This window comes from Aquarana catesbeiana, linkage group LG06 (genome assembly GCF_042186555.1).
Source record: "Aquarana catesbeiana isolate 2022-GZ linkage group LG06, ASM4218655v1, whole genome shotgun sequence".
NCBI lineage: Eukaryota > Metazoa > Chordata > Amphibia > Anura > Ranidae > Aquarana > Aquarana catesbeiana.
Genome location: NC_133329.1, coordinates 361,872,656 through 361,896,309, shown reverse-complemented (window position 1 = coordinate 361,896,309; position 23,654 = coordinate 361,872,656). Strand labels below are relative to the sequence as shown.

The following is a 23,654-nucleotide window of genomic DNA, read 5'->3' as shown; positions in this document are numbered from 1 at the left end:
GCACTGACCACAGTGGCATCCGCCAGACCACCCACGGCACTGGTGACCAGCCAGACCGGGGGCTGTCCTCCTCCTCTCCTCTAGTGCAGTCAGCGGCGGCTCCTCAGGCTTCCTCCCCTGTGTGTCCCCTCTTCTGCCAAAGCGCTAGGCGTCCAATAGGGTTGCCTGGCGCTTTGGCCAATTGGGAAACAGGTCTCACAGACCTGCCTCCTGATTGGCGGGGAGAAACTGTAGTGTGACCGTAGTGAAAATCCATTCGCTATCGCCACACAATGGGGTGGGATTGGGATGCAGTGCTCTGCTCCCCGAACCCACCCTATTTTGAAGCCTATTAGAGCCTCTGGCTCCAATCACATGCTTCAAAATACACACCCCCTGCCCATCCACGCCATAGTAATTCATGTGTCTGGCATCCTGAAAGGGGCCGGGCACATGGATAGGGAGGGCAGCGGAGGTGTTAAGGGGGGGGGCGGCGGCCACCACTGCCCATACATATTAATTGGCATACATAAACTGTACGGACACAGCCGCTGCTCCCAATTTCACAGCTGTGTGGGCACACGGTCTCAAAAGCACTCTGTCTGCATTTGGGGCTGTAAACCTGCACCCACATGGCTTTCAAATTAAGGGCTGGTTCACACTGCTGTGGTGCGAATTTTGCGCGAATTTGATCTGATTGCGTTGCAAATTTTTGTTGCAAATTCTTTATGTGTTCTACTGCGATTCTACGGAAAATATTGCATTGAATTCGCATTGCACATGGATCAAACTCGCACAGGACCCTTTTTGTATGCAGCTTAGATTCCAATACATTGATGTGAACGGCACTAACGGAAAACTATGTTATTTAAATGACTTGCGAATTTAAGTGATCGCAACGGCTCAAATTCACAATAGAATTCGCAGCAGTGTGAACTGGCCCTCAGAGCAGTGGCTGTGTCCATACAGCTGCTGTGTCCCAATTGACATGAATGGAGCTGCCTTCACAAGGATGCATGGAACACCTGTGCAGGTAAACACGGCCCTCGCATTGGCGTAAGCTGTGGTACACTCGTGTGAACGAGGAGGCCTATAACACATGGCAAGGGACGCACTGTGGTTGGACAGACATGTGTAAAAGGGGCCCAACAGTGCAAAGCACAGGGAAGTTGTACAAAGTGCCGCTGTTCTGTCAAATTAGCCAACTCGTCAGAAACTCGAACCACGTCACTTCTGGTTTATTTAAACCATCAGTAATTGGAGATTTTGACGATTTGCTGTTTGGACACAACACCGGGAATCGAATACAGTCCGGTACAGGAAGATTTAGCTGTTTTGGCAGCACATTGGCTAACGAAGACAAAGTTGTTGCCGCCTCAGTGGCGGCCATTTTGTTGGCTAGTATCGGAGCAGAGTAACAATCTCTGCTCATAATATCGTGCACCGGACTGTATTCTGTTGCTGTGTTCAAACAGCAGTTCATCACAATCTCCAATTACTGATCATTTAACCACTTCCGGACCGCCGCACGCCGTTATACGTCCTTATTTGACGGGGAATATCGTTGTTATGGCAGCTGCCATAACCCCGGTATCCTCTTGTTCGGCCGGAGGTCCGGTTTCTGATAAGAGTGGTCTCTGCGATTGATTCGCAGTGAGATTACTTTTATCGGCGTCGGGAGAGGGCCCCCCTCCTGCCGCTTACCGGTGCCCTCTGCTGCTTACCGGGTCCGTTGGCAGTGGCGGAGGCGATCAGATCTTCACCCTGGCTGGGCATGGAGAAGAGTGAGGGGCAGAGGGCCCCCACCCATCTCCATAACAATGCAAGCCGGAGGCGACGTCAAAACGTCACTTCCGCCCACAGCTCTTAAAGGGCTATTTTTTACAAATTATTTTTTTAAATGACAAATTTATTTTTATTTATTGCATTTTAGTGTAAATATGAGATCTGAGATCTTTTTGACCCCAGATCTCATATTTAAGAGGTCCTGTCATGCTTTTTTTTCTATTACAAGGGATGTGAGGTATCGCTGCGATCAGTAGAGCAAGAGCAATCATTTTAGTCCTAGACCTCCTCTGTAACTCAAAACATGCAACCTGTAGAATTTTTTAAACGTCGCCTATGGAGATTTTTAAGGGTAAAAGTTTGTCGCCATTCCACGAGCAGGTGCAATTTTGAAGCGTGACATGTTGGGTATCAATTTACTTGGCGTAACATTATCTTTCACAATATAAAAAAAATTGGGCTAACTTTACTGTTGTCTTATTTTTTAATTCAAAAAAGTGCGCTTGTATGACCGCTGCGCAAATACGGTGTGACAGAAAGTATTGCAACGACCGCTATTTTATTCTTTAGGATAAAAAAGGTTAGAAAAAAGTAATTTTCTAGCAAAAAAAAAATGTTTTTAACTTGTAAACAACACATCTCAAAAAGAGGCTCAGTCCTCAGGCCTCGGTTCACACTGGGACGACTTGTCAGGCGACCTAGTCGCCTGACAAGTAGCGTCCCGTTCTGTGCAATGGAACCGTTCTAATCGGAGAGACACAAGTCGCTCCGCCTAAGAAAAAGGTTCCTGTACTACTTTGGGGGCGACTTGCATTGACTTCTATACAGAAGTCATTTTGCAAGTTGCCGCTGAGTCATGTCCTGGGTCGCATGAGGCAGTCGCGCTGCAAGTCGTGCTGCCTCAGTGTGACCCGACCTTTAAAGGATCACTAAAGATAATAATAAAAAAAAAAAAAACAAAGTTGTTATACTTACCTCCACTGTGCAGCTCGTTTTGCACAGAGTGGCCCCGAACCTGGTCTTCTGGGGTCCCTCGGCGGCTGTCTCGGCTCCTCCCCACAAGGACTCAACACCTTCATGCGAGCTCCCTCGCATGGTGTTGAGTGCTTGTGGGCGCGCTCCCGTGATACAGCCGGCGGCCATAGCAGCTCACTGTATCACTCGGCCCAACCCCCCGGTGCGCCGCGTAATTGGATGTGATTGACAGCAGTGCGAGCCAATGGCTGCGCTGCGTTCAATCCATCCACTCTAGCCACTCAACAGCCAGGCTGAGCGGCGAAGAGGATGTCAGGGGCGAGCGTGGGACTTTCGAGGGGTCAGGTATGTGAAATGGGGGTTTATCAAAAGGGAAAAACACTGCGCTAACTAGTAATAAAAAAGTGAAGCAGCTACATACAATGTGACAAGCAAGCAATAAGAAATGAAAAAATGTAGCGCATACAATAATAAATATGTATTGGTCCAAAGGGCCAATACCTATCCACAGAGTGATGTGAAAATAGCATGCAAGGATGACAATCCATGGAGGATAGTAAATAAAACAAACAAAAAATATATAAATACCAGCGTCTCTGCAAAATAAGCATAAACAAAGTCTCTCAGCAATGGTGGATATTCTGAATGTTGAAAGGAGACTTGCAGGGGATTTGGGAAAATCACTCCATAGAACCCTCTTCTCTATTCAGTAGCATCTAAACAGATAATGGTAGGCGTGAACTCTTAACAGATCCAGTGGACTCCCCTGTCTCAGACATGGAGTCGTGAAGGCATGGTGCCACCCTGGGCGTGCAGAGCGATATCCAGACGGTCTAGATGAGCAGGTGAATGTTGACCCGGTAGCCGGATGAGTATTCTCAATGTATATGGATGAAAAGATGTTGACTGGAATGTACCGCGTAAGATGGAGTTCAGGCACTCATTTCTTTTATGCAAAGAGAAAAATAAAGCCCCTCCATGGTGCAGATAAAAAAAGGATGTTTTTTATTGCTAAAAAAGGGTACAGGTAAAAACAGTGATCACAAATGTAGTATAGGGCAACTTAGGAGATGGTGTGGAAGTCCGACGCGTTTCGACCCATAGGTCTTCTACTGGGGCATGCCGTCTGGATATCGCTCCGCACGCCCAGGGTGGCACCATGCCTTCACGACTCCATGTCTGAGACAGGGGAGTCTACTGGATCTGGTAAGAGTTCACGCCTACCATTATCTGTTTAGATGCCATTGAATAGAGAAGAGGGTTCTATGGAGTGATTTTCCCAAATCCCCTGCAAGTCTCCTTTCAACATTCAGAATATCCACCATTGCTGAGAGACTTTGTTTATGCTTATTTTGCAGACACGCTGGTCTTTATATACAGTGGCTTGCGAAAGTATTCGGCCCCCTTGAACTTTTCAACCTTTTGCCACATTTCAGGCTTCAAACATAAAGATATAAAAATTTTATTTTTTGTGAAGAATCACCAACAAGTGGGACACAATTGTGAAGTGGAACGAAATCTTTTGGATTTTTGAAACTTTTTTAACTAATAAAAAAAAGAAAAGTGGGGCATGCAAAATTATTCGGCCCCCTTGCGTTAATACTTTGTAGAGCCACCTTTTGCTGCGATTACAGCTGCAAGTCGCTTGGGGTATGTCTCTATCAGTTTTGCACACCGAGAGACTGAAATTCTTGCCCATTCTTCCTTGCAAAACAGCTCGAGCTCAGTGAGGTTGGATGGAGAGCGTTTGTGAACAGCAGTTTTCAGCTCTTTCCACAGATTCTCGATTGGATTCAGGTCTGGACTTTGACTTGGCCATTCTAACACCTGGATACGTTTATTTGTGAACCATTCCTTTGTAGATTTTGCTGTATGTTTGGGATCATTGTCTTGTTGGAAGATAAATCTCCGTCCCAGTTTCAGGTCTTTTGCAGACTCCAAAAGGTTTTCATCCAGAATGGTCCTGTATTTGGCTGCATCTATCTTCCCCTCAATTTTAACCATCTTCCCTGTCCCTGCTGAAGAAAATCAGGCCCAAACCATAATGCTGCCACCACCATGTTTGACAGTGGGGATGGTGTGTTGAGTGTGATGAGCTGTGTTGCTTTTACGCCAAACATATAGTTTTGCATTGTGGCCAAAAAGTTCGATTTTGGTTTCATCGGACCAGAGCACCTTCTTCCACATGTTTGGTGTGTCTCCCAGGTCGCTTGTGGCAAACTTTAGACGAGACTTTTTATGGATATCTTTGAGAAATGGCTTTCTTCTTGCCACTCTTCCATAAAGGCCAGATTTGTGCAGTGTACGACTGATTGTTGTCCTATGGACAGACTCTCCCACCTCAGCTGTAGTTCTCTGCAGTTCATCCAGAGTGATCATGGGCCTCTTGGCTGCATCTCTGATCAGTCTTCTCCTTGTCTGAGCTGAAAGTTTAGAGGGACAGCCAGGTCTTGGTAGATTTGCAGTGGTCTGATACTCCTTCCATTTCAAAATGATCGCTTGCACAGTGCTCCTTGGGATGTTTAAAGCTTGGGAAATCTTTTTGTATCCAAATCCGGCTTTAAACTTCTCCACAACAGTATTACGGACCTGCCTGGTGTGTTCCTTGGTCTTCATGATGCTCTCTGCGCTTTCAACAGAACCCTGAGACTATCACAGAGCAGGTGCATTTATACAGAGACTTGATTACACACAGGTGGATTCTATTTATCACCATCAGTCATTTAGGACAACATTGGATCATTCAGAGATCCTCGCTGAACTTCTGGAGTGAGTTTGCTGCACTGAAAGTAAAGGGGTCGAATAATTTTGCACGCACCACTTTTCAGTTTTTTAATTGCTAAAAAAGTTTAAAATATCCAATAGATTTCGTTCCACTTCACAATTGTGTCCCACTTGTTGGTGATTCTTCACAAAAAATTAAAATTTTATATCTTTATGTTTGAAGCCTGAAATGTGGCAAAAGGTTGAAAAGTTCAAGGGGGCCGAATACTTTCGCAAGCCACTGTATTTATATATTTTTTGTTTGTTTTATTTACTTTCCTCCACGGATTGTCATCCTTGCATGCTATTTTCACATCACTCTGTGGATAGGTATTGGCCCTTTGGACCAATACATATTTATTATTGTATGCGCTACATTTTTTCATTTATGTGAAATGGGGGGGCTGGGGGCGGTATTGTCGGATGTTTTTTCACCTTAATGCATAGAATGCATTAAGGTGAAAAAACTTTTACCTTTACAACCCCTTTAAGTGGTTAAAGAAACCGGAAGTTAAGTAGTTGGAGTTTTTGACAGAACACCGTAACCCATAGCAACCAAGAGACTGCAGTCAGCTTAGTCGGGGAATTGGTTTCTATGGGCTGCTCATAGCTCCCTCTGAACTCTGAATGTATTTTCTATACAATGCACATTCTTCCTCCAGGCACTGTGTGAGGAAATCCCGGTACAGCTCTGGCTCGCCTATTCCGGCAATAGCCGCCTCTCTCACCGGCAACAGTGGGTTTCCTCACACTGTGCAACATTGTAAATATACAAGGAGGCGGGCCATCGCTTCTGCTCGGGATTGGCTGTCGGCAGAGGTGCTCTAGCCAAGGATTGGCTGTCACGGATGTCAGGCAGGCCCTGTGTCCTGGGTTACTTCCGTGTTTGGATGCTGGGCCCTTCTGATCAATGTGATGTGTGTGTTGTGTCCATAGAGACCGGGGTCCGGGGACAGGAGACAGGAGCCGGTGCTGAGCCTGACCGGGACTGCTGAGGAGGAGGAGCCAAGATCTAACGTTCTGTGAGTACCGGTGTCCCCTCCATCCTTCATACACTGTCTGGTCCTGGGGATATACACTGCCGGGTCCTGAGGATATACACTGCCGGGTCCTGAGGATATACACTGCCAGGTCCTGGGGATATACACTGCCAGGTCCTGGGGATATACACTGCCGGGTCCTGAGGATATACACTGCCATGTCCTGGGGATATACACTGCCGGGTCCTGGGGATATACACTGCCGGGTCCTGAGGATATACACTGCCATGTCCTGGGGATATACACTGCCAGGTCCTGAGGATATACACTGCCAGGTCCTGAGGATATACACTGCCAGGTCCTGAGGATATACACTGCCAGGTCCTGAGGATATACACTGCCATGTCCTGGGGATATACACTGCCGGGTCCTGGGGATATACACTGCCATGTCCTGGGGATATACACTGCCAGGTCCTGAGGATATACACTGCCAGGTCCTGAGGATATACACTGCCAGGTCCTGAGGATATACACTGCCATGTCCTGGGGATATACACTGCCGGGTCCTGGGGATATACACTGCCATGTCCTGGGGATATACACTGCCAGGTCCTGAGGATATACACTGCCATGTCCTGGGGATATACACTGCCGGGTCCTGGGGATATACACTGCCGGGTCCTGGGGATATACACTGCCGGGTCCTGGGGATATACACTGCCGGGTCCTGGGGATATACACTGCCGGGTCCTGGGGATATACACTGCCGGGTCCTGGGGATATACACTGCCGGGTCCTGGGGATATACACTGCCGGGTCCTGGGGATATACACTGCCGGGTCCTGGGGATATACACTGCCGGGTCCTGAGGATATACACTGCCGGGTCCTGGGGATATACACTGCCGGGTCCTGGGGATATACACTGCCGGGTCCTGGGGATATACACTGCCATGTCCTGGGGATATACACTGCCATGTCCTGAGGATATACACTGCCGGGTCCTGAGGATATACACTGCCATGTCCTGGGGATATACACTGCCGGGTCCTGAGGATATACACTGTCGGGTCCTGAGGATATACACTGTCGGGTCCTGAGGATATACACTGTCGGGTCCCGGGGATATACACTGCCGGGTCCCGGGGATATACACTGCCGGGTCCCGGGGATATACACTGCCGGGTCCCGGGGATATACACTGCCGGGTCCCGGGGATATACACTGCCGGGTCCCGGGAATATACACTGCCGGGTCCCGGGGATATACACTGCTGCTGCTGCAGAACCTCTTTGCAGGCTGAGCTGTCAGTCAGGGTGACTGATCCCATCTAGAAGAAAACTGCTTTATCTGAATACCCGGATGATATAGAAAGGATAATAGCATGGCACGGTTAATGAACACATAGGTGGGGTTTATTGGATATAAAGCCCTGTTCTTATTATTTTCTATAGATGAGTAATAGATATTTGATACGGTGAGGGTTAAATAGCAGGGTGTCCACGTGTGTCGCTCAGCATGAGAGGAACACGCGTTCCACATGCCGAGGTGTGGAGGAAGTGTGACTCATTCATGCAGGATTGTGTAAGTGATGGGAATTCATGAATTGCAGTCTGCAGCCCGAGAGGGGGACAGAGGGGGGCCATAGAGTGTCCGTCATTCGAGGGTACACCAGGAGGAACTTCAATTGGATCCCCTTCACACCAGCAGGCGTGCATTACGTTCTGTATATTGGGACCCCGTCACACCAGCCGGCGTGCGTTATGTTCTGTATATTGAGGCCCCGTCACACCAGCCGGCACGCGTTATGTTCTGTATATTGGGGCCCCATCACACCAGCCGGCATGCGTTACCTTCTGTATATTGGGGCCCCGTCACACCAGCGGACATGCGTTATGTACTGTATATTGGGGCCCCTTCACACCAGCAGGCGTGCATTATGTTCTCTATATTGGGGCCCCTTCACACCAGCGGGCGTGCGTTATGTTCTGTATGTTGGGGCCCCTTCACACCAGCGGGCGTGCGTTATGTTCTGTATATTGGGGCCCCGTCACACCAGCAGGCATGCGTTATGTTCCGTATGTTGGGGCCCCGTCACACCAGCGGGCGTGCGTTATGTTCCGTATGTTGGGGCCCCGTGTGTTACATTCTGTATATTGGGGCCCCGTCACACCAGCGGGCGTGCGTTATGTTCTGTATATTGGGGCCCCGTCACACCAGCGGGCATGCGGTATGTTCCGTATGTTGGGGCCCCGTGTGTTACGTTCTGTATATTGGGGCCCCGTCACACCAGCGTGTGTGCGTTATGTTCTGTATATTGGGGCCCTGTCACACCAGTTCCATATAACTAGCTCCTGCTGGGCGGTTGCGATACGTCATTGGGATGCATCAAACTGTTTACATTTTTTTTTTACTTCATGGGAATACCAAAAACTAACACTGGGCTGGTTGCAAAGCACTGCGAGACGTTGATGTTAGCGGTGAGGTCGGGTGTCCTCCAAAGTCACCTCTATCCAAACTTCTACTTCATTCTATATTCCAGTCCATTCAACTGCATACCAGTCAGTCCCTGTCCTGCAGCACATGTAAACAAAGGGGTGGGAAGCTGGTGACATCAGTGCCCTTGTATGAACACTTATCCATATATAAACCAGCCATACATGGATTGAAGTTCAGCAGGAAACGGACACATTTCAATCCATGTATGGTTGTTCCTGCTCATGAGAAGTCAATCTATTGTTCGACTTCTCATGAACAAGACTGCTGGAAAATTTCAGTTTATTCGTCACTGTGCTGATCTGTGTACTCTAATGGCAGGGAGGTGGGGGAGTCTCCCCGCTGTCAGAATACAATGACACAGCAGTATGGAATCCCCCCGTCCACACCAATGTCTGGATAGAGTTGCCACTTCATCCCTATAAACCCAAACACCTTTGAATTACTCAGGTGCTGAGGCTAATTAGATGCAGATAAGGCACCAAGTGAGTTTAATTACCACCTTAATCAGCCACAGAACCTGTGTAGTTAATATGTGTTCGGGTTTAAAGGGATGAGGTGGCAACCATAATGACAAAGGTGGTCGAGTTTTTTTTTTTTTTTTTTTTGCCCAGCCTTCTGGCTAAGAACCTTGTATGGGCAGCTTTAGTCAATGCCATTGACTGAACTGGAAAATAGTGTAAAGTGGAAGTCCAGATAGAGATGAATTCAGTGGATGCCCAACCTCATCTTTAGTGTGCAATGTGTAATAATGAAGCATTCCAGCATTGTCACCCAGCATAGAGCACGTCACATGTCTGCATTGTCACCCAGCATAGAGCACGTCACATGTCTGCATTGTCACCCAGCATAGAGCACGTCACATGTCAACTAGAGATGAGCTGAGGCATGTTTGGATGCTCTTCCGAAACCCTCATGGCCGAGCCCACCAGGAGGCTGTCGCCTGTAATGGGCCAATCATCTGCAGCAGGGGTATTCCCCAACCCACAGCCACACCTATACAAGGGGCATGTATATATGTGACTGTGGGTTCTTTGAGCTCCTATGAACTGCAGTGTGCATGAGCCCTAAGGCCCCTTTCACATGTGCGGACCGTTCAGATCCGCTTGTCATTTTTTTTCAGGCGGATCTGAACGGTCGCTCCATAAAGCTCTATGGAGTGACGGATGTCAGCGGTGACATGTCCGCTGACATCCAATCCGCCTCGATTCGATCCGCTCCACCAAATCCAGACGGATAGATGTCCTATTTTCCATCCGGCTGGTGGATCAGATTGGATGAAAACGGACAGGCGGTCCGTAATCATCCGATCCCCCCACATAGAGGAGAGCGGACTCTCTGACAGGTCCGTCCCGGCACAGTGTGCAGAGATGGACTTGTCATCCGCCGGCTCAGTCGGGATCAACGGAACGATCCCCGCTGAGTAAGCCGATGGCTAAATTCTGATCTGCAGGTCTGAAAGGGGCCTAAGGGCTCATTTACACTTGCTTCGACTTCAACAATGCTTCGGACAGGCTTTGTTAAAGCTCTCTGAACACAAGTCAAAGCTTCTGTCACTAAATAAAATGGTTAGTCCTGTTTACACCTGCTTTTGCTTTGCTTTGCTTCAAAACTTATACCCCATGTAGCTTCAGCGGTGCTTCATAGCATCTTCAAAGCCTTCATAGAAGTCTATGGCAAAGCTTGCTTGAAGCCCAACCAAGCCTTCTCGAAGCACCAAGCAAAAGCAAGGTGTAATCAGGACTGTAAGCTAACTATTTTATTTAGTGACAGGAGCTTTGACTGGCTTTAACAAAGCGCAAAGCCATGTTTTGAAGCAAATGTAAACTAGCTCTAACAGTCCCAACAACCCCCCCCCTCCCCCCACCATGCTCATTGCAAGGGTTAAATGCTTGTTAAAGTGGAACTTTACCCATAGCCAATTTAAAAAAAATAATGTTCTTTAGCAAGCAACATGCATTCCAAGTGAATAATTATGCTACAAAAAGTAGCGTGTGCTGTAAATTGCCTCCAGCATTGCTCCTGTTTCTTTTTGCTGGAGGCCACCATTTAGCTGAAGCCCAGAGCCCCAGCAGTAAATCTTAAAGCGGAACTAAATTGATTTAACAGTTTCAAAAAACAGTTACGTTCTTGGAATTCCAGGATTGCTACCTGTCACAATGGCTTGTTTCCTAAACCAAACTGTCAAATCATCAAATTTCTGTTGTCTTAACTGATCACATGTGCAGCACAATGGCAGTTACAGATCAAACAGATTGGCTGTATAGGATAGGAGGGCCTAAAAATAGAGAGCAACTGAGCACGTGCAGAGTGGGGTGAGACAGCTTATTACTGGATTTTAAACAATATAGGCACTTATTTTTAATGTTGTACATAGCTATACCTGCAAAGTGGACCAGCATGAAGTGATCTAGCAGGACTTAATTTTCTGACTAAAGTTCCACATGAAGTCTAGTGGTTGAGGAATAAGGTGTAGTACTTACCCTATCCCTTCCTCTGGTAGGCACCACAGTTCTTCTCTCTAACACTCAGGGTTGTGTGTGGAGCCTTGCTTTATTGGTCTTGCATTGTACTTAATGACGTCAGCGTGTGACAGAGCTCCGAAGTGAAGAAGCTTTAAAGTGGTTGTAAACCTCAGACATGAAATATGAACAAAGCATATCCTTCTATAGTGTGTACTCGTGTGTCATTTCTGTCTGCTGCCTTGTTCCTACTGGGTGGATCCTCAGGGTGGATCACTTCTGACAAGTTTTCCTGACACCAAGAGAAAAATGGTGACAGGGGAGGAAGCTCCAGCTGATTGACAGCCTCAGCTCTGTTCCTGTGTGCTATGTGAAGGGGGGTTGTGTGTCTTCCCTCCAATCAGCTCTCAGAGCTCTCTTCACTGAGCTCTACTCACTGAGCTCTCAGCTCTTCATCCCCTGCTTTTCAGAGATGAGAGATCCTATGTAAATTCTGCACTTTAAGGCTTAATTTGCACGGGACGTTGAGGTAACCTCCTCCGAACTAATTTTTTGACAGCTTCAAACCGGCGTTTAAAAACGCCTGTTTTGCGGCGTTTGCACGCCATGTTTTGCCGCGTTTGCGTCTAGGAGCGTTTATTTAAGAGAACATCATAGGATCCTCCCAAAGCCCAAAAAAACTGTATAATTTAACTATTTCAGCCATTCTGTGAGACTAGAGTGAGTAGCAGCAGCTGAGAGAGCAGCAGTATACTTGTATCTACCTCATTTTCAGTGCTTTTACTATGGATCCCATACTGAGCATATGTGAGGAAAAAATGCAAATTTTTTAATATATTTAACTTTTAAATTACAATTGATTAGTATTTTTTTTGCTTTTAAACTGTATATGTAATTTCATTTTTTAATTTATTTTGTCTATTTATGCAAATTTTGATCTCAATTTTATAAATATTTTTAGTTAACCCTAACCGGAAACCCTAACTTGCTCTTCAAGAGGAAAACCCTAACCAAAACCCTCTAACCCTAATGGGAAACGCTAACTTGTTCTTCAAGGGAAAAACCCTAACCCCTTAACCCTAACTCCTAACCCTAACCGGAAACCCTAACCCTAACTTATTCTTCAAGGGGAAAACCCTAACCATAACCCCCTAACCCTAATGGGAAACCCTAACCAGAAACCCTAACCCTAAAGGGAAACCATAACCCGTACCATAACCCCCTAACCCTAATAGGAAACTCTAACCCTAAATTTTATGCAACTGTGTTTGATCAAGTCGGGGGTGAAGCTCAATGGTGGGGTCATCTGGTTGAAATCTAACAACATATAGATCAAATTCCAATTATACTTTGGCTAACAGCAATGCTAGTGGTGTATTGGATTGGATCCTGCTCATTAGGAGTATATAAATGGTCTATGAAGCATAGCAAGCAATTGCAAGTTTTACATTTTTTTTTTTTTTTTTTTTTTTTTTTTAGTTTTTTCATCATTTGCTATCATTTTTAAGTTTTGTAATGTTAAAAAATAGGGCACCTGTAAAAACGCTTATAAACGAAATCGCGGCTAAACACGGTTTTGTGTCGGAAACATCAGCTTCTAAACTAATTTTTTTGCCTTCAAAGAAAAGCCTATAAACGCAACTACCTAAGAATGACCTTAAACGAACCTGATAACAAATAAGATAACATTGGATGAGTTCAGGGGCAGCTGAAAAAAGCAGCCAACTGCCTCTGAACGTCCATTTACCAGCAGCAGTGTACATGAGGCCTAAATGGATGTAGAGAGGAGGACACTGCAGATAAACAGATACAAGATGTAGGAGAGGCCAGTCACTTCACTGGGTATGTGCAAAGGTTTACAACTACTTAAAGAGCATCAAGGAAGCCTGCTGGAGTGAGGAATAGAGTGTGTATTGGGGTACATGGACATTTTCAGGTACAAAGGAGCTACAGTGTAAAACTCCCAATGGTTTTCCATGCCCTGTGAGCCACAAGTGGTCCTTGTGCATGTACCCTCACACCCCATTTCTCCACCCATAGACTTAACAAGCAATTACCCTTGCAGTGTGGGAGGAGTGGCCCAGTGCAAGGGTAATTGTTTTCTTCTTCCTTAAAGAGGAAGTAAGCTCTGTTTTTTTTTTTCTTTTTTTTTGCAATTTTTTCTTCCATGCAAAGTAAAGGCAAAATGTACTAGTATGCATTGCATACTAGCACATTATGTGACACCAGTCCTACTAGCTGCCAAAATACCCAAATAGCAGCTACATCTGATTGGATACAGCCGTTGTTCGGCCAACAGTGACTAATTCCTTTTAATTTTATTTATTTATTTTCAGTTGAGGGATGTTGGGCGGAGGTGGTCAAAAGAGCCTCCCACTAAGCAAATTTCAGCCGGTTCATCAAGAGTGATTATTCCCCTACACTGCCAGATGTTTACAAGCAAAGCCCACGTTTATCTACTACTTTTACCTATCAGCCTGTGTATGGTGATTCTCATTTCTCTGTATGCAGACAATTCGTATAACAAGCTTCTTACTCATTGTCCCTTTGAATAACCCCAGTACAATGACACTCAACAATCTGTTCCCAACAAAACTCCTGCCTTTCTGTTCTGGCAGCCAATCGGAGCCCTTCTTCTATCCAGTGTAGTGTTGGATAAAGGAATCATTGGCTCGCTGATTGTCAAACATGTTGGGGAAATATGAGCTCAACTGTATGTAAAAGAAAGAGTGTGAACAGGGGCAAACTCATAAGTTTACATACCCTGGCAGAATTTGATTTCTTGGCCATTTTTTGGAGAATATGAATGAAAACAAAAACTTTTCTTCATTAATGTTTAATATTTGGCTGAAGCCATTTATTATCAATCAACTGTGTTTACTCTTTTTAAATCATAATGAAAACGGAAACTACCCAAATGACCCTGATCAAAAGTTTACATACCCCAGTTCTTAATGCCGTGTATTGCCCCTTTAAACATCATTGCCAGCATGAAGTCTTTTGTGGTATTTGTGGATGAGGCTCTTTATCTTCTCAGATGGTAAAGCTCCCATTCCTCTTGGGGAAAAAAGCCTCCAGTTCCTGTAAATTCTTGGGCTGTCTTGCATGAACTGCACGTTTTGAGATCTCCCCAGAGTGGCTCAATGATATTGAGGTCATGAGATGGCCACTCCAGAACCTTCACTTTATTCTGCTGTAGCCAAGGACAGGTCGACTTGGCCTTGTGTTTTGGATCATTGTCATGTTGGAATGTCCAAGTATGTCCCATGTGCAGCTTCCTGGCTGATGAATGCAAATGTTCCTTCAGTATTCTTTGATAACATACTGCATTCATCTTGCCATCAATTTTGACCAAATTTCCTGTGCCTTTTGTAGCTCACACATCCCCAAAACATCAGCGATCCACATCCGTATTTCTCAGTAGGAATGGTTTAACTTTCATCATAGGCCTTGTTGACTCCTCTCCAAATGTAGCACACTCTGGGATAGCACAGCACCATGGAATGAGGAGAGAAGCTCTACTTAACTCACTCACAGAGGATACGTTTGTGGCTGCTTGTTTGATTGCTGGATACCCATCAAGTCTTCAGGAATGCTTGGCTCGCTAGCCACTGGTGGTATCGGGAGTCTTCAAAGGCCTTGGCTGGGTATTAGCCACAAGCTCTAACAGCTTGTACAGCTGGTAAGCCTTCAATTTATGTGGTGCTGGATTCACGGTGTCCTTTGAGTATTGAAGATCCCTCACAGGGTGTTTCAACATCTATTCTTCGTTGAGAAGAATTTTGGAAGAGACATATTTACATATTTCTATTTTAGTTTTTACACATTAACTTTTTGTTACATTTGTTGGTTCACTTACCATAGTGCATTATTTTTCACCTATCTGCTGAATTGGTTGCTTTTGTTTCACTTTTACCTTTTCACAGGTTACCTTTTTTATTAGTTCAATAATGCAGGGTTTTCCTTTTATATTTGTCAACCAAATCACAGGTTTATTTGTCCACTAGATCACATTTATTTGTTTATTTAATTCATTATCAGCGCAGCTTCTTTTTTGTTCTTTATTTGTTTTGTGTGTATTTCACTTTTGAGTTGCAGCTTTTTTTAGTTGTTATACCAGCGCAGCTTTTCTTTTTAACATTCTCCAAATGTAGCGTTTATGGTTGTGGCCAAAAAACTCAGTTTTGGTCTTATCACTCCAAATGACTTTGTGCCAGAAGGTTTGAGGCTTATCTCTGTGCTGTTTAGCATATTGTAAGCGGGATACTTTGTGGCATTTGCGTAGTAATTGCTTTCTTCTGGTGACTCGACCATGAAGCCCATCTTTCTTCAAGTGACTCCTTATTGTGCATCTTGAAACAGCCACACCACATGTTTTCAGAGAGTCCTGTATTTCACCTGAAGTTAGTTGTGGGGTTTTCTTTGCATCCCAAACAAATTTCCTGACAGTTGTGGCTGAAAGTTTAGTTGGTCTACCTGACCGTGGTTTGGTTTCAACAGAACCCCTCATTTTCCACTTCTTGATTACAGTTTGAACACTGCTGATTGGCATTCTCAATTCCTTTGATACCTTTTTATATCCCTTTCCCATTTTCTACAGTTCCACTGCCTTTTCCCGCAGATCCTTTTGACAATTATTTTGCTTTCCCCATGACTTGGAATCCAGAAACGTCAGTGCAGCACTGGATGAAAGATCCAAGGGTCTGTCAGGAATCCAGAAACTCATTGACCTTTTATGCACACACACTAATTACAAGCAAACAGATCACAGGTGAGGATAGTTACCTTTAATAGCCATTCAAACCCCTTTGTGTCAACTTGTGTGCATGTGATCAGGCCAAAATCACCAGGGTATGTAAACTTTTGATCAGGGTCATTTGGGTAGTTTCTGTTTTCATTATGATTTTTAAAAAAGAGTAAACACAGTTGATTGATAATAAATGGCTTCAGCCAAACACTAACCATGAGTGAAAGAACATTTTTGTGTTATTCATATTCTCTGAAAAATGGCCAAGAAATCAGAAATTCTGCCAGGATATCTAAACTTATGAGCACAACTGTAAATGCAAACGTATCCCTAAAGGTAGAATCTTATTGGTTGCTGTGAACCAAATGAATGGCATTTCTGTCTAAATCCTTTGGAGCCCACAATGTTGATCACCTTAGTTGGTAGGTTCTAAGACCGTTCTCCTGGCTGTGGTTGCATGACAGGTGCTCTTTATTCTGGTGTTTTAGGTAAGGAATCCTTTGTTTTATCAGCTGGAGGTGACCAAAAAAGTGGTTTATTGTACTGTTGATCTTTCTTCCCTTTACTAGGAGGAAACATGTTGACAGTCTCTCTACTACAATCCTTTCAAGACTGGCAAACTACCTAACTGTCATTGACAAGATAGCAGGCTATTTCAGGTTGTGAAAGGTCATCCTTGTGTACTAGAGATAAAGTATGGCAGCTGTAGTCTAAAATTATAAGTGGGGTCCTAGGGCCTGGATGAGTGTTTTTCAAATGTCAACTGAAGAAATTCCTAGGGAGCTCACAGCGCTTGGCCCATGACAAGCAGATCTGAAGATGTACTGATTATATACAGTTATATTAACGGGCAAAAATGGTCAAAGAATGGTTGGGATGATTAAAGGATGCATTTCTAGTTAAATGTAGGATGCTGTTATACAACACCGGACCAATACAGCCAGGTGACGTTATTAACCATGTTCCTAGATATGGAGGGAAGATGTTTCTACACCTCTGTCCACATTCTGATCTGGGTCATCCTATGAAGTTCATACACTTCCTCTCGAAGTATAATGTGACGGCACAGCCAAATACAGTGTATACAGGGACTGTTTAGCAGCACATTTTGGATTTTGGAATAACTGCGCTACACAGCTGAAGGTAGCCATACATGGCTCAAAATTTCTGCTGACTCTTGCTGAATAGGCCAAAATTTGAGCTGCGGGTGCCCCTGTTGGCTCCACTTGTTTGGACGATCACATTTTGTCAAAGGAGCAGGTGGAAAATTGTGAGCCAATCGGATGCAGCCAATGTTTGGGTATTCTGACAGCTGCAGGTCCTGGCTGTTGGACAAATCTATCCTGACAGCTATTTTATTCTATCTGAACGTTTTCTGTCTGCATATTCCTTGTCAACATATGTGAATGCAGCTGAGCATGATTGGCTGTTAATGCTGCCTCCTGCTCTCCATGATCGCCCCAAAAGTGGAACTTCCGCTCATTTGTCTCCTCTCCCCTTCCGGTGCCACAAATGGCACTTCTGGGAGTCCGGGCAGCCAGGCTCCCTCCTCCTCCCCCTGTCACCGGGCCAGTAGGAGAGGGGAGCGGGGCCTCGCGCATACGCAGTAGGGTTCCCGGCATGAAGCCGTAAGGCTACGGTGCCGGGTACCCTTACCCGCAATAGCGGTGGCAGTACCCAACAGCTGATGGAAACATCAGCTGGGGTGCCGACATTGCTGGACTGCAGGATAGGTAAGTGTCCTATTGTTAAAAGCCAGCAACTGCAGTATGTGTAGCTGCTGGCTTATAATTTTTTTTTCTTGGGCGGAACACCACTTTATATTATGCTATATAGGGGATAAAAGTAGGCTGATATCAATAAAAATTCAGGTAATGCACTTGTTGAACTTAAAAATACATTTGTGGTCTCTTTTTGGATCTCTGTGTTGCAGCAACACACAAAACTAGGTGTGGTGCATTACAGCTCTATTTATTTTGAATGCCATCTCATCGCCCCCAACATGGGCAGCACAGCGCACTTGTTTTTTAGCGCACTCAACACAACAATGTGAACAATCGGTGTGTTGTAGTGTATTGTGTTGTAAACGGTGCATTTGCAATAACATTTGTGGTGTGTTGCCAACCGATTTTAAATTGATGGATTGTCTTAAAGGAACGTGCCTTAACACTTAAAGTGTTACCAAACCCACAACAGCAAAATCAGTCTGTATATGCAGTAGAGCTGCACGATTCTGGCTAAAATGAGAATCACAATTTTTTTGCTTAGAATAAAGATCACGATTCTTTCACAATTCTTGCAGTGTAACATCATCTTTCATATTATACAAAAAAATTGGGCTAACTTTACCGTGTTATTGTTTTTTTAATTCATTAACCACTTACAGATCGGACGATTTTTCTGCTTAATGACTAGGCCATTTTTTGCGATACGGAACTACATCGTTTTAACTGACAATTGCACGGTCGCGCGACGTTGTACCTAAACAAAATTTGACGTCCTTTTTTCCCACAAATAGAGATTTCTTTTGGTGGTATTTGATCACCAATGCGTCTTTTATTTTTTGCGCTAAAAAAAAAAGGGTGACAATTTTGAAAAAAAAAAGATTTTTTACTTTTTGCTATAATAAAAAAATAATAATAAATATCCCCAAAAATGTTTTTAAAAAAAAAACAATTTCTTCATCAGTTTAGGCCAATATATATTCTTCTACATATTTTTGGTAAAAAAAAATCACAGTAAGCATATATTGATTGCTTTGCGCAAAAGTTTATAGCGTCTACAAACTGGGAAAGAGAGATATGGCATTTTTATTATTATTATTTTTTTTTTTACTACTAATGACGATTTTTAGCGGTATTGCGGCAGACAGATCGGACACTTTTGACACACATTTTTGGGACCATTGACATTTATACAGCGATCAGTGCTATAAAAATGCACAGATTACTGTGTAAATGTCACTCTTAGGGAAGAGTTTAAGACTAGGGGGCGATCAAGGGGTTAAATGTGTTCCATCGTGAGTGTTTCTTACTGTGGGGGAGGAGACATATCGCTGTTCCTACTTACTAGGAACAAACCATCTGTCTCCTCTCCCCGGACAGAACAGGGATTTGTGTGTTTAAACACACAAATCCCCGTTCTGGCTCTCGTGCCCGCGTTCACGGGTGGCAGCGGGCACGCGCACACCTCCGACGGCTCTTAAAGGGGACGACGTACCCATACGCAGTTTAGCGAGAACGTGCCACTTTGCCTACGTATAACAGCGTGAGCGGGTCGGCAAGTGGTTAAAGTGTATTTTTTTCACTATAAAATTGCGTTTGAAAGACCGCTGCGCAAATATAGTGTGACATAAAATATTGCATATATATAGTCTTAAGGTGGTTAAACTGACCTCATTTACAGACCAAAGTTCATCCCTTTTGATCTAAAAGAACCAAATGATACAATGCTTCTTTTTTATCTCTGCCTAAGCTGTTGTGAGAAACTTGGCTCCTGTTTTTTTTTTTTTTTTGACAGCTGTTGGCTTGAGCAGAGAACTCTCTGCACTTGAATCAAGGACATTTTTTAAGATTGGGAGGGGGTAGAATCATGATCTCGATTCTTTAACGATTAATCGTGCAGCTCTAATATGCAGTAAAGCATGCTTGTTATACTCACTGTGGAACCTAAGAAGTTGATCCTTTGCATTGTGTAGAAAGGCTGTTTGATCCTGTCTTCTCTGACCCTCCTCTTCTTCCACTGACTCCAATCCATCTCCTGATAGAACAGAGCATTAGGGGACGGGCTGCACATGCTCAGTTTGGTGTGTATTGCTAGAGAGTTTTTGTTTTCTTAGGAGAGTGCATGTGATCAACACAGGGCCAATCAGCACTGTCCAGGCAGAGGGTCAGGGGTCCTACAGCCTTATAGGACATCCAGGGGAAAATGAAAACTCCTCCTATAAGCTTTAACTAGACACTGATAGAAGTCACAAGACTGCTCTAACTGCTGATGATAAAAGGTATTTTGCAGTTTATATTTACTAAAATAATTGCATTTCCATGTTCTGTGTACTGTGGGAGACCAGATATAATGAGTACCTGGTCCTGGGTTTAGTAACACTTTAAAAACTGTGTGTAAATCACAAAGCTTAGTGAGTGGAGCCATAATGACTGAATGAATTGCTGATTTTCCCCCAGCAGTTTAAACTGCATATTCTTCAAAACTCACTTTTATCTACCATTTTATTTGCAGATTTTGTATGCCTAGCTGTTTTAACCTGTCAAGTGCTTTTCGTCTTTGCATTGCGATTACCTAACATGGCCAGACTTGCAGTTGCTGCCAATTTCCGGTCACATTTGCACTGAAGGTGACTTTAGAAATAAAACCAGTTCTGTTAGTTGGGAGCTCTGAGTATTGAGCATTGTGTTGCCATGCTCTCCCTGTGAATGAATTGGGAGCGTGTTGCATGTTGTCTACGACGTGTGGTGACAACGGTAAATTTCTCTCTAGATTAGACTTGCTGAGTTCTGGATTCAGTCCAATATCAGCTGAATTCAGTGGATTTGCCATACCGTATGAAGGGTTTTGGGCCTATGGTATATCAACTACAAGTCCCATGAGGCATTGCAGTGCTGACAGTTACAAGCAAGACTTCCACAGGCAGAGGTATGATGGGACTTGTAGTTTTGCAACAGCTGGAGGGCCGCCAGTTTGAGACCCCTGGTTTAGGCGTTGTCTACTTCGTGACTCCAAATGTTATTGTCAGTAAAAGAAGTGAAACTAATTCTCCCCTACATGACAGACAATGTAAGTTCACCTTTGGGACCATCTTACATATTCCACCTGTTTTTAGGGTGGAACATATAACATGTTCCCACTTTTTCAGCTCTCCCCCGATCCCCCACTCCCCTGTGACAGCGGGTTGGGGATCTTCTCCCAGCACTCGCTGTCACAATTTGAAAGGAGTGCTGCAGTGCATGGTTCCACCCACATGTCCGCATCATTCATTCACAGAGTTTGGTGAATGAATTGACTACAAGTACCAACAGCCTTTGCAGCTGATGGCTTGTAGTTCCTAATGAACTATGAAGGTGCTGGTGAGCATCCTCATAGGGCCAGTTCACACCACATGCAGTCCAGTGCGTTTTTTTTCTGCATCAAAAACGCATGGAAAGTAGGTTATATGGTTTTCAATGGCATAGTTTACACCAGTGCTTGCAGTTCCAGTGCGTTCCAGTTCCAGAAAAAAAAAAGTAGAACATGCTGCATTCTTCTTGCACTGGACTGTACTGGAACTCTGTAAAACGCATCAAAAACACACAGGAACGCACATGTCCTTATTTAGGGTTAAGAAAATGAGGGGGGGAAAAAGCACTGGACTGCATGAAAAACGCTTCAAAAACGCACTGGTCTGCATGGAAAAGTGTCAAAAACACGCATGCAGAAAAGCATCTGGAAGGCATCCGGCCTGAGTTTCTATGGTGTGAACTGGCCTTTAGTTCATTGATTCTTCCTGTCATTCAGTAACTACCTGCCCATATCGGAGGTATGAGCAGACAGACCACTACACAGACACATCCGGCAACTGCTGATCACCGGTGCAATGATTTACAGGCTCTTATAAAAAGTAAAGTAATAATAATAAATAAATGCACATTTTATTATTATTATTATTTTTTTTTTTTTTACCTGCAAAGAAATGTGCATTTATTTTTATTTTTTTTTAAAGGTGAACTTAGCCTTTGAGTCCATCTAGGGGTAATTTACTAAAACTGGAGAGTGCAAAATCTTGTGCAGCTCTGCATAGAAACCAATCAGCTTCCAGGCTTTTTTTTTCTTTTTTTAATCAAAGCTTAATTGAACAAGCTAAAGTTAGAAGCTGATTGGCTACCATGCACAGCCGCACCAGATTTTGCACTCTCCAGTTTTAGTAATGCCCGGTACACACGATCCGATTATCAGACGAATGATCGTTCGTTTTTTTTTTTTTTTTTTTTTCCCATGCTAATCTCACGTCGAATCTGATGAGTTTACTAAAGTCACGAAAATTCCCGTACGACAGCATAAAAATTCGGAAGTGATGTCATGTGTTGTAATGCATTTGTATTGCATTTTCGAACGATAGGTGTACTGATTAAACGAAAATCGTACGATCTGGCATTGTACGAAAAAATTTTCAGGGCATGTCCGATAGAATAATATCGGATGAACTCTCCTGATCAGCTCTCGAAAGCTCTGTACTAACGTTCCGATTATCGTACGATCGATTCGAATGCGGCATTTTTCGTACGATTTTCGGATTGTGTGTACGGGGCTTTAATCAGTCCCATATCAGGGTGGTTTGGAGGATGTTTTGATGTGGCAAAACCTTTACAGGTGCTTCAGGTAAAGAAACCCAGTCACAGATGCAACCACTGTGATTACTATTACTTTAAGATCCACACACTGAGACGCTCAAAAACTGACCATAAAACTACGGTTGTTTTTGCGGTGTTTTTGTGGCGATAGTGGTGCGCTTTTTTTTTAAGGTCACGTGACCTTAAAAAAAGAAAAAAAAAGCCATTTTGCGGTGCTTTTGTGGCACTTTGAAAGTGCTTCCCATTCATTTCAATGCACAGAAGTGTTTTAGAGGCACTTTTTAAAGCGTTCCAAACATCCCCCAAAGATGCTGCTTGCAGGACTTTTTGCACCGCCACGACCAGCGCACCACCCCAGTGTGAAAGCTTCCATTGAAATGAATGTGAAGCAGTTTTCAGGTGGTATTTTTAGCGCAAAAGCGCCTTAGTGTGAAAGAAACAGACTACCAAATGTTTCCATTATTAACGCAGCTGACCCAAGTCATTCTCTGAGATGGAGGTTTCTCGGAGAGGTAGCTAGTGTTTGAAGCCAGATGTTTTTAGTTGCAACTGATTACCCATGCCAATCCACCAGAGGTAATTGCCCCCGACTCACCTTATCCTGCAGATGGTGGGCACATTGGGTGGCTCTACACCTTCTTATAATGGTGAGACTAGCTGGTTTACAAGGTTAGCCTCACCGGCTTGCTTGCAAACACCTCCTATTGGTCTGGCTACAAAGGAGATGTACCATGGCGGCTGGTGTGGTTTTTTTTTTTGAGGGGGGGGGGGCGTACCACCCATTACCCAAGCGACACCCCCCCCCCCCCCCCCCCCCCCGCTGTTTGCCAGTCGGTCCGGCACTTACCCCATCGTGGCGGTTGGCAGGCAGCGTGTTGCAGCGGCTGGGCTCAGAGTGTCCTCTCCTCCATGGCGGCTTCCAGCTCCTCCCCTCCTCCTCCTAGGCAGTCCAATAGGATCACCTGTCCTTTCAGCCAATCGGGTGACTGGTGTCAAAACCCGCTTCCTGATTGGCCGGGAGGAGGATCAGTGTAATAAAACCGCAAATATTGATTCGCTGCTGTAACACACCTGGGTGGGCTCGGATCGCCTATTAGAGCCGTGATAACTTTTTTCAACCTGTTG

At 44.6% G+C, this 23,654-nt stretch overlaps 1 protein-coding gene across 2 annotated transcripts in view; it reads left to right on the top strand.

Annotated features, from left to right (window-relative positions):
• Positions 1-6,334: 6,334 nt before the first annotated feature.
• Positions 6,335-23,654, top strand: part of GPD2 (glycerol-3-phosphate dehydrogenase 2) — a 369,873-nt gene continuing 352,553 nt past the window's right edge. For both annotated transcript variants that reach the window (XM_073634130.1, XM_073634131.1), the window contains exon 1: positions 6,335-6,524. The gene's annotated coding sequence lies outside the window, so the exon portion shown is untranslated. The remainder of the gene's footprint in view (positions 6,525-23,654) is intronic.